At 44.2% G+C, this 6,447-nt stretch overlaps 1 protein-coding gene across 4 annotated transcripts in view; it reads left to right on the top strand.

The window, feature by feature from the left end:
• The first annotated feature begins 4,385 nt into the window (after positions 1 to 4,385).
• PRPSAP2 (phosphoribosyl pyrophosphate synthetase associated protein 2) overlaps positions 4,386 to 6,447 on the top strand; it is a 39,170-nt gene continuing 37,108 nt past the window's right edge. For 2 of the 4 annotated variants that reach the window (XM_081270106.1, XM_081270103.1), the window contains exons 1-2: positions 4,386 to 4,509; positions 6,295 to 6,335. The gene's annotated coding sequence lies outside the window, so the exon portion shown is untranslated. The remainder of the gene's footprint in view (positions 4,510 to 6,294; positions 6,336 to 6,447) is intronic. The other 2 variants (XM_081270105.1, XM_081270104.1) reach the window with 2 other exon arrangements.

Genomic DNA, 6,447 nt, shown 5'->3' with positions numbered 1-6,447 from the left:
GAGGTAGGAGCATTAGCCTATTCCTCATAGATGAGGAAATTGAGGGTCAGAGAGGAAAAGTGACTTCTAAGGTCTATAGCTTTAAAAAGGTAATGACAATGTGTAATATATATTATTATGTATAATGATGATGAATGCCACATGTGATGATAATAATACTATGTAATATATTTAGAAAATAAATAAAACTTACTTGAAAATACTGTAGTCATAGATTACTGGGTATTCAAAGCAGAACCTTGCTGAACACTTGACATGAAATGGCCCTTCTACTGTGGCCACCTTATGAAGGAAGTATTTTGTCTGTTTCCTACTGTAACCCCAGGTCTTGGCAATGGGCCTGACATGTGTAGAGTGAATGAATAGAGATGGAGTTCAAGCAGCAGGATGGCCAGCACAGCTACAGGCAGCTTGATTTGGACAAGTGATTTTTAAAGTCCAGGAAACATTGACCATGCACTCTGCCAAGTTAAAACATGGCTAGTGCCTGGTGTTGGTGAGGGTGAGGGACACACATGCTTTTCTACCTTCCTGGTGAGAATGTAAATCAGTGTATACTTTCTGGGAAACAAAATGTAGAAAGGGCGTCACCTTTCAAGTAAGCACACAGCTAGCCATTTGACAGGAGGCAATAATTGGGCAATGGTACAGATAGAGATTGTATACAATAGTAAAAAGTGCCCATAATTAGGGGTTGGTTTAACAGAACCATGATCCATTCATACCACAATATCATCCATATGTAGCTAATAGAGAATGGTTGTCATCTGTGTGCTGGTTAATAACTCACCTGGTCACCACACCCCCCCATGAGTTAGAAGCTGTTAGCATTCCCATTTTATAGATGAGGAAATGGGTGCAGAAAGCTAAAGGGATTTGCTTGAGATCACACAGCTGGGGAGACAGGAGAAAGAATTTGGGCCCTGGCTGCTGGTTCCCAGTCTGGGCTATTCTGTCCATGGTTCACATGATGATATCCACCTAAATTCATCAACCTGGAACCTGGTGTACAATAAACTTTCGAATGAAACATGGAGTCAAAAAAGTAGCAAAGGTAATTACCTACATAGGGTAAAAGCAGATATATAATTAATTCTCCTTGTTTGATTTTTTGGTAACATGTAAATATTTTAATAAAAGAAAATAAAGGTCTTTTCATTTAGGGGCAAAAAGAAAAAGAAAAGTTGGAGGGGGCTGGGGATGTGGCTCAAGCGGTAGCGCGCTAGCCTGGCATGCGTGCGGCCCGGGTTCGATCCTCAGCACCACATACAGACAAAGATGTTGTGTCCGCAGATAACTAAAAAATAAATATTAAAAAAAAAGAAAAAGAAAAGAAAAGTTGGAGGATAGAGGAAGGGATCCAATGACAGAAACTTCAAAGGATCCCTTGACTGGGGACCTGGTCTTGGCCTCTGCTGTCTCCCACGGCCAGACTAGCTGCAGTCCCACTCCACCTTGGAGGCCGCATGGCCAGGGACTCAAGCGTGAAGAGGCAGCTGCCAAACAGCTTCCTCTGGTGACCTCTTACTTCATGGACTTCATGATAATGTCATTGCTCACCCAACCCCTAAACAGCTGCTGACGTAATGGGGCCACTCCATGCCTTGAACACAACCCTTGCTGCTTTGCCATTGGTAGCTTATTTTAAAGATGTTTTTTCCTTCTTCTTCTCCCTCTCCCCCTCTTTAATCATGAGGGAAGGAAGCAAGATTAACCTTCTTCCTGTCCTAGGCAGAGTTATTTGTTCTTCAGCTCAATGACCACAGGAATGAAGGACTCCAGACTTCGGGGCTGGTACAAGTGGGTCTGAGAAGCAGCTCTCTCTCGGGGCTCCAAATAAGTTATGAATCCTGATAGGGCACGGCTGCATTTTAGCTTTTGTATCCCCTTTTTAAAAGCCAGTTGCTCCCCCTGGCAGTTAGAATCACAGCCTCTGGGACAGGAATCCACTGTATCTCCTTTGCTAACAAAGCAATAAAACTTTTTTCTCAAAACCTCATTATTGGCTTTACTTCAGGCACTGGGACCAAACTTTCCATGTCACCAACATGAGTGACCATTTTTTAGGTGAGGAAACTGAAAGCTTGGAGAAGCAATGGTATCTCTAGGAGGTCATTTCTGCAATGGAGAGGAGAGAGGATGTGGAACCTGGTCCTAGTGTTTGACAGCCACGTCCCTGTTTCCTTCATTTCAACAATCACTTGAAAGAGAAGAATCATTCTGTCCCTCTACACTATGAACACCTTCTATTAAACTATAGCAAAGATTCTTTTCCTTCCATTCCCCCCATCCCTGCCCAGTACTTGGGATTGAACCCAGGGCTTCATGCTTACTAGGTAAATGCTGTACAACTGACCCATATTTTTAATTTTTGAGACAAGGTCTATCCCAAGAATAAAGAGGTGGAGAGATTTGACTCAGTATACAAAAGGTTTCCAGAGTGTTTGGAGAATGGAAAGCAAATAGAGAAGTTGTATCTGCTGTAAGAGATCAAAGGAAACACCATCTTAGTGCCTGCAGGGAGGGGAACCAATGAGAAAAAAGCCACTTCACCGTGGACCCCTGCGAGCAGTGATAACCTGCAGCCAGCTCAGCATCATTCTTTGCTGCTGCTTCTTTCCACCAATCAAAGAGCACTCACTTAACAGACATTTCCTGAGTACCATAATTGTGCCAGCACACTGCTGGGTACCATCAAACAGCAAGAGAAGCAAAAAGCCTGCCATTGTGGTGCTTACAGTCTTTAAGGGTTGGGTTAGGGATATTTACCAAATCATCGCCCAAATATAGGTTAAACATTCCTAATTCAAAAATCTGAAACGCAAATTGCTCCAAAACCCAAAACATTTTGCCAGTGACATAATGCCATGAGTGGAAAATTCCACACCTGTGTCTCATCCCCAGCCCAGTTGTGCAAGGGCAGTGGAGTAGGTTGCAGGAAAGACAAAGAAAGTGCCCAGAAATGGCATGGGAGACATGGTTTATGGACAAAAGCCTGCAAGAGATCAATAACTGCTCCAAGGAGAATTCAAGGATGACAGACCAACAGCACCTCCATCCCTCAAAGTGCTTCACCAAGTAGCGCCTCTTCTCCCTCACAGCATTTTGTCCAGTGGAAACTGGCCGGATGAGTGACACACTTTCCACAGTGACTTCAGTTCTGTACCAGTCCCCACTGAGAGGTTTTATATGTTAGGCTGCAGAAGCAGTGACATCAGCATTAACTTGCTTTGTTTACCTGTATGAGCAGCAGTCCAAGAAGCAACTGTGCTGGCATGTATGCAAGAAAGAGCTTTTGACAGATAATACCATCTTGCCCAGTTCTGAGTGTTCACAAGAGAAAGCCAATTTCCTTCAAGATAATGTGTATACTGCCCAGGCTTGCTTTCATTATGTCCTTAACTTGGCTAGGGTTTAGGGAACAGAAAAAATACATTCAGGAACATGGTGTTTTACTGCCCTCCTTTGCTTTAGGAATGATACAAAGTGAAACTTGTTTTATGCAGGAGGCCCTAAGCAACTTAGGAAGATCCTGTCTCAAAATAAAACACAAAAAGGGCTAGAAATGTAGCTCAATGGTTAAGAATCCCTAGCTTTAATCCCTGGTACAGAAAAAAAAAATATTTAAAATGTTTTGTAAAATGATCTTCAGGCTATGTGTATAAGGTATATATGAAAAAAATTTCATGTTTATAGTTGGTCCCATCGCCATATTTCATTGTGTATACGCAAATACTCCAAAATCCAGGGAAAAATCAGAAATCCAAAACACTTCTGGTCCCAGTCATACATACTGAAGTTATAAAGAATTCAAAAATGGATACCCAAAGCACCAATTCTTAAGAAAAGAGCAGCAAAACAAATAGAAACGATAACAACTAAGCACTTATGATGTGCTAGGAACCTTACTGAGAGCTCTGGAAGTATCTCATTTATTCCACTCAACAATCCCATAAAATGGGTACTGTGATCATCTGTTTTCCACACAAGGAAATTAAGAGATGAAGTGGCTTGCTCGAGATTGCAGGCCAATAAAGACTTGAACCCAGACACCTACAATTCCAAGCCCCACTCTCACGCTCCCAGGGACACTAAAAGGCGTAGCCCCGTCTTCCGTCGCGCCCCTCGTGTCGGCCGGACTCCGCCCTAGCCACGCCCACTGCATACTTCCACGTGAGGAGGGCCACGCCCACAAAACCAAGCCAGGCATCTCTTTGGCCCCAGCTCCGGGCCCCAGCTCCTGGCCCCACCTTCTTCCGCACCCCCCCAGCATTCCCTCCATGTGGCCCCACCCCTATCGCCTGGACCGGAAGATCCCGCTCCTCCCCTTCAGGTAGGCCACGCCCAAAGCCCAAGTCACGTGACTCGTCGAGCCCCACTCTGGCCCCTCCCCCGCGTCGTCCCCAGGCCTCTCCGTAGCTGCGGATGCGGTTCTTTCGCATGGGGCCGCCATTTTGCTCCTAGGGACACCGCCTGGAGAGCCGTGATTTCTTCCTTCGACTGCGGAGGGTGCGGCAGGGCCGGGGCTGGGGCCGGGGCCAGGTAGGCGGGCGGGAGCCTGCGGCGAGTAGCGGTGCGAATTGGCGGGCGTTACCGGCAGGTGCAAGGGGCGGGGAGCCCCGCGGCTCGGTGGGCCGGTCCCGCGGGGGAGGCTGCGGTACCGAGGGAGACTCCAGCCTCGCGCCCCTAGGGAGCCCCTCGCTCTCTCCCTCCTTCCTTCTCCAGTGGGCTGGCGGGGGGGACAGGACCTACCACGTGGCCCCGGGGTCCGTCGCCCCCTCTAGGCGCCTTGTGGGTGGGGGGGCAATTCCTGATCGTGGGACCTGAGGCAGAGCCCTTCAGAGAGCAGGTCCCCAGCCAGCAGGGGATCTCATCTCCCATCCCTAATGTACCCGCAGCCCGGAGTTTTAATTTGCTTGGTCTTGCTAGTCGTGGACGTTTACCTACAAAAGAGTGGTTTTATTCCACTCCATACTCAACCCCGCAGAGGTTGAGGGAGCACCTAGATGTGCTTTCTAAGCTACTGTTCTGCTTTAAAATGTTTTACCCCCAGATAGTATATTGATGACAAGGATTTTTTAGAAATTTATTTTAATGTTGGCTCAATTTGAGTGATTAGGTTGTATAAAGGATGAAAATGTGGGATGGGGTTTTGGGGCAATAGGAAGTATGATTTCTAATGTTCTGGTTTCAAGAATTTAAATATACAAATAAAAATAATTTACCCATATTATTGCACTCCACTAAAGAATATCTTTCTTGTCCATATTTTTCCTTGTCCTGGTCTGTGCCTTTGTTACCCAGTTCTGCTCCATTCATAAGCAACTTTGCTTAAATAGTGTTGAATAATTATTATATTGAGTTCATGGTATCAGTTGTACTTGATTACCCCACTGTGGAACCTTTGCATATATTCAGAATTTCTGCTCTTTAAAAAAAAAATCTTGCAGTTACCATCATTGAGCGTAGAGTTTTATCCTCCTTTCCTTGGGGTAAATTTCAAAAGTTGGAAATACTTAAACTTTTGTATTCTTTCTTTGGCACTTGATATGAACCGTTTTCTAAAGAAGGCATATATGCAGTAGACATTTTTCAAAATCTGGATATTCGTCCTTTTCTGCTCACTGTATGTGGAATTTAGCAGGGTGGCAAGTCATATTTTGTGTAGGTTGAGACAGTTTGTGCAGCTAGTGTTGTATACTACCAACTCCTAGAAATCAGGCCAAGATCAAGTTCTGTCTGCTGCTGAGAGGCCGTGCAGCCTTGAGTAAGGTTTTTCACCTCTAAACTTACCCCATTTCTTTTCTTTTCTTCTTTTTTCTTTATTTATTTATTTATTTTTTTTTTTTTGTGCTGGGGATTGAACTCAAGGCCTTGGGCTTTCAAGACAAGCACTCTACCAACTGAGCTATACCCTCAGCGCCATAACTTCCTCATTTCTAAAATGGGTTTAATTCTCATACCTGTTTCATTGGGCTGTCATAAAAGTTCAGATCACTCAGAAAATGTTAAGCATTAGGGATAATAAAACTTTATGATGACAGATGAACAAAGTGCCTGGGGTCACAGAAGAATGGAAGAGTAATTAGATTTAAATTTTACCAGTAAATTCTCAATATTGATTTTTTTTCTTTTGGTCCTGGGGATTGAACCCCAGGCCTCCGCATGAACCCCACTCTCCCACTGAGCTGCACCCCCAGCCCTTGATTTTTAAAAAAGTAAATTTTCTTAGAATGAGGTGTATTACTAATAAAAGTAATAATCCTTTGTTTTTTGATGCCTTTTTGTTAACAGACTACTTCAGTTCCATTTGTTAATCGCCGCAACTCAACAAGGTGAGGGTTTATTCCACATACTTTTGTTGAGCCTCTGTCAAATGCTAGGTGATCTTCTAGACATTGGATATTGGCAGAAAATAGTTAAAAAAAAAAAAAAAAAAAAAAAAAA

The sequence above is a fragment of the Spermophilus citellus genome, assembly GCF_964194105.1.
Source record: "Spermophilus citellus genome assembly, chromosome: 17".
Classification (NCBI taxonomy): domain Eukaryota; kingdom Metazoa; phylum Chordata; class Mammalia; order Rodentia; family Sciuridae; genus Spermophilus; species Spermophilus citellus.
The sequence above is the reverse complement of the archived record's forward strand: the minus strand, read 5'-3'. Positions and strand labels throughout refer to the sequence as shown.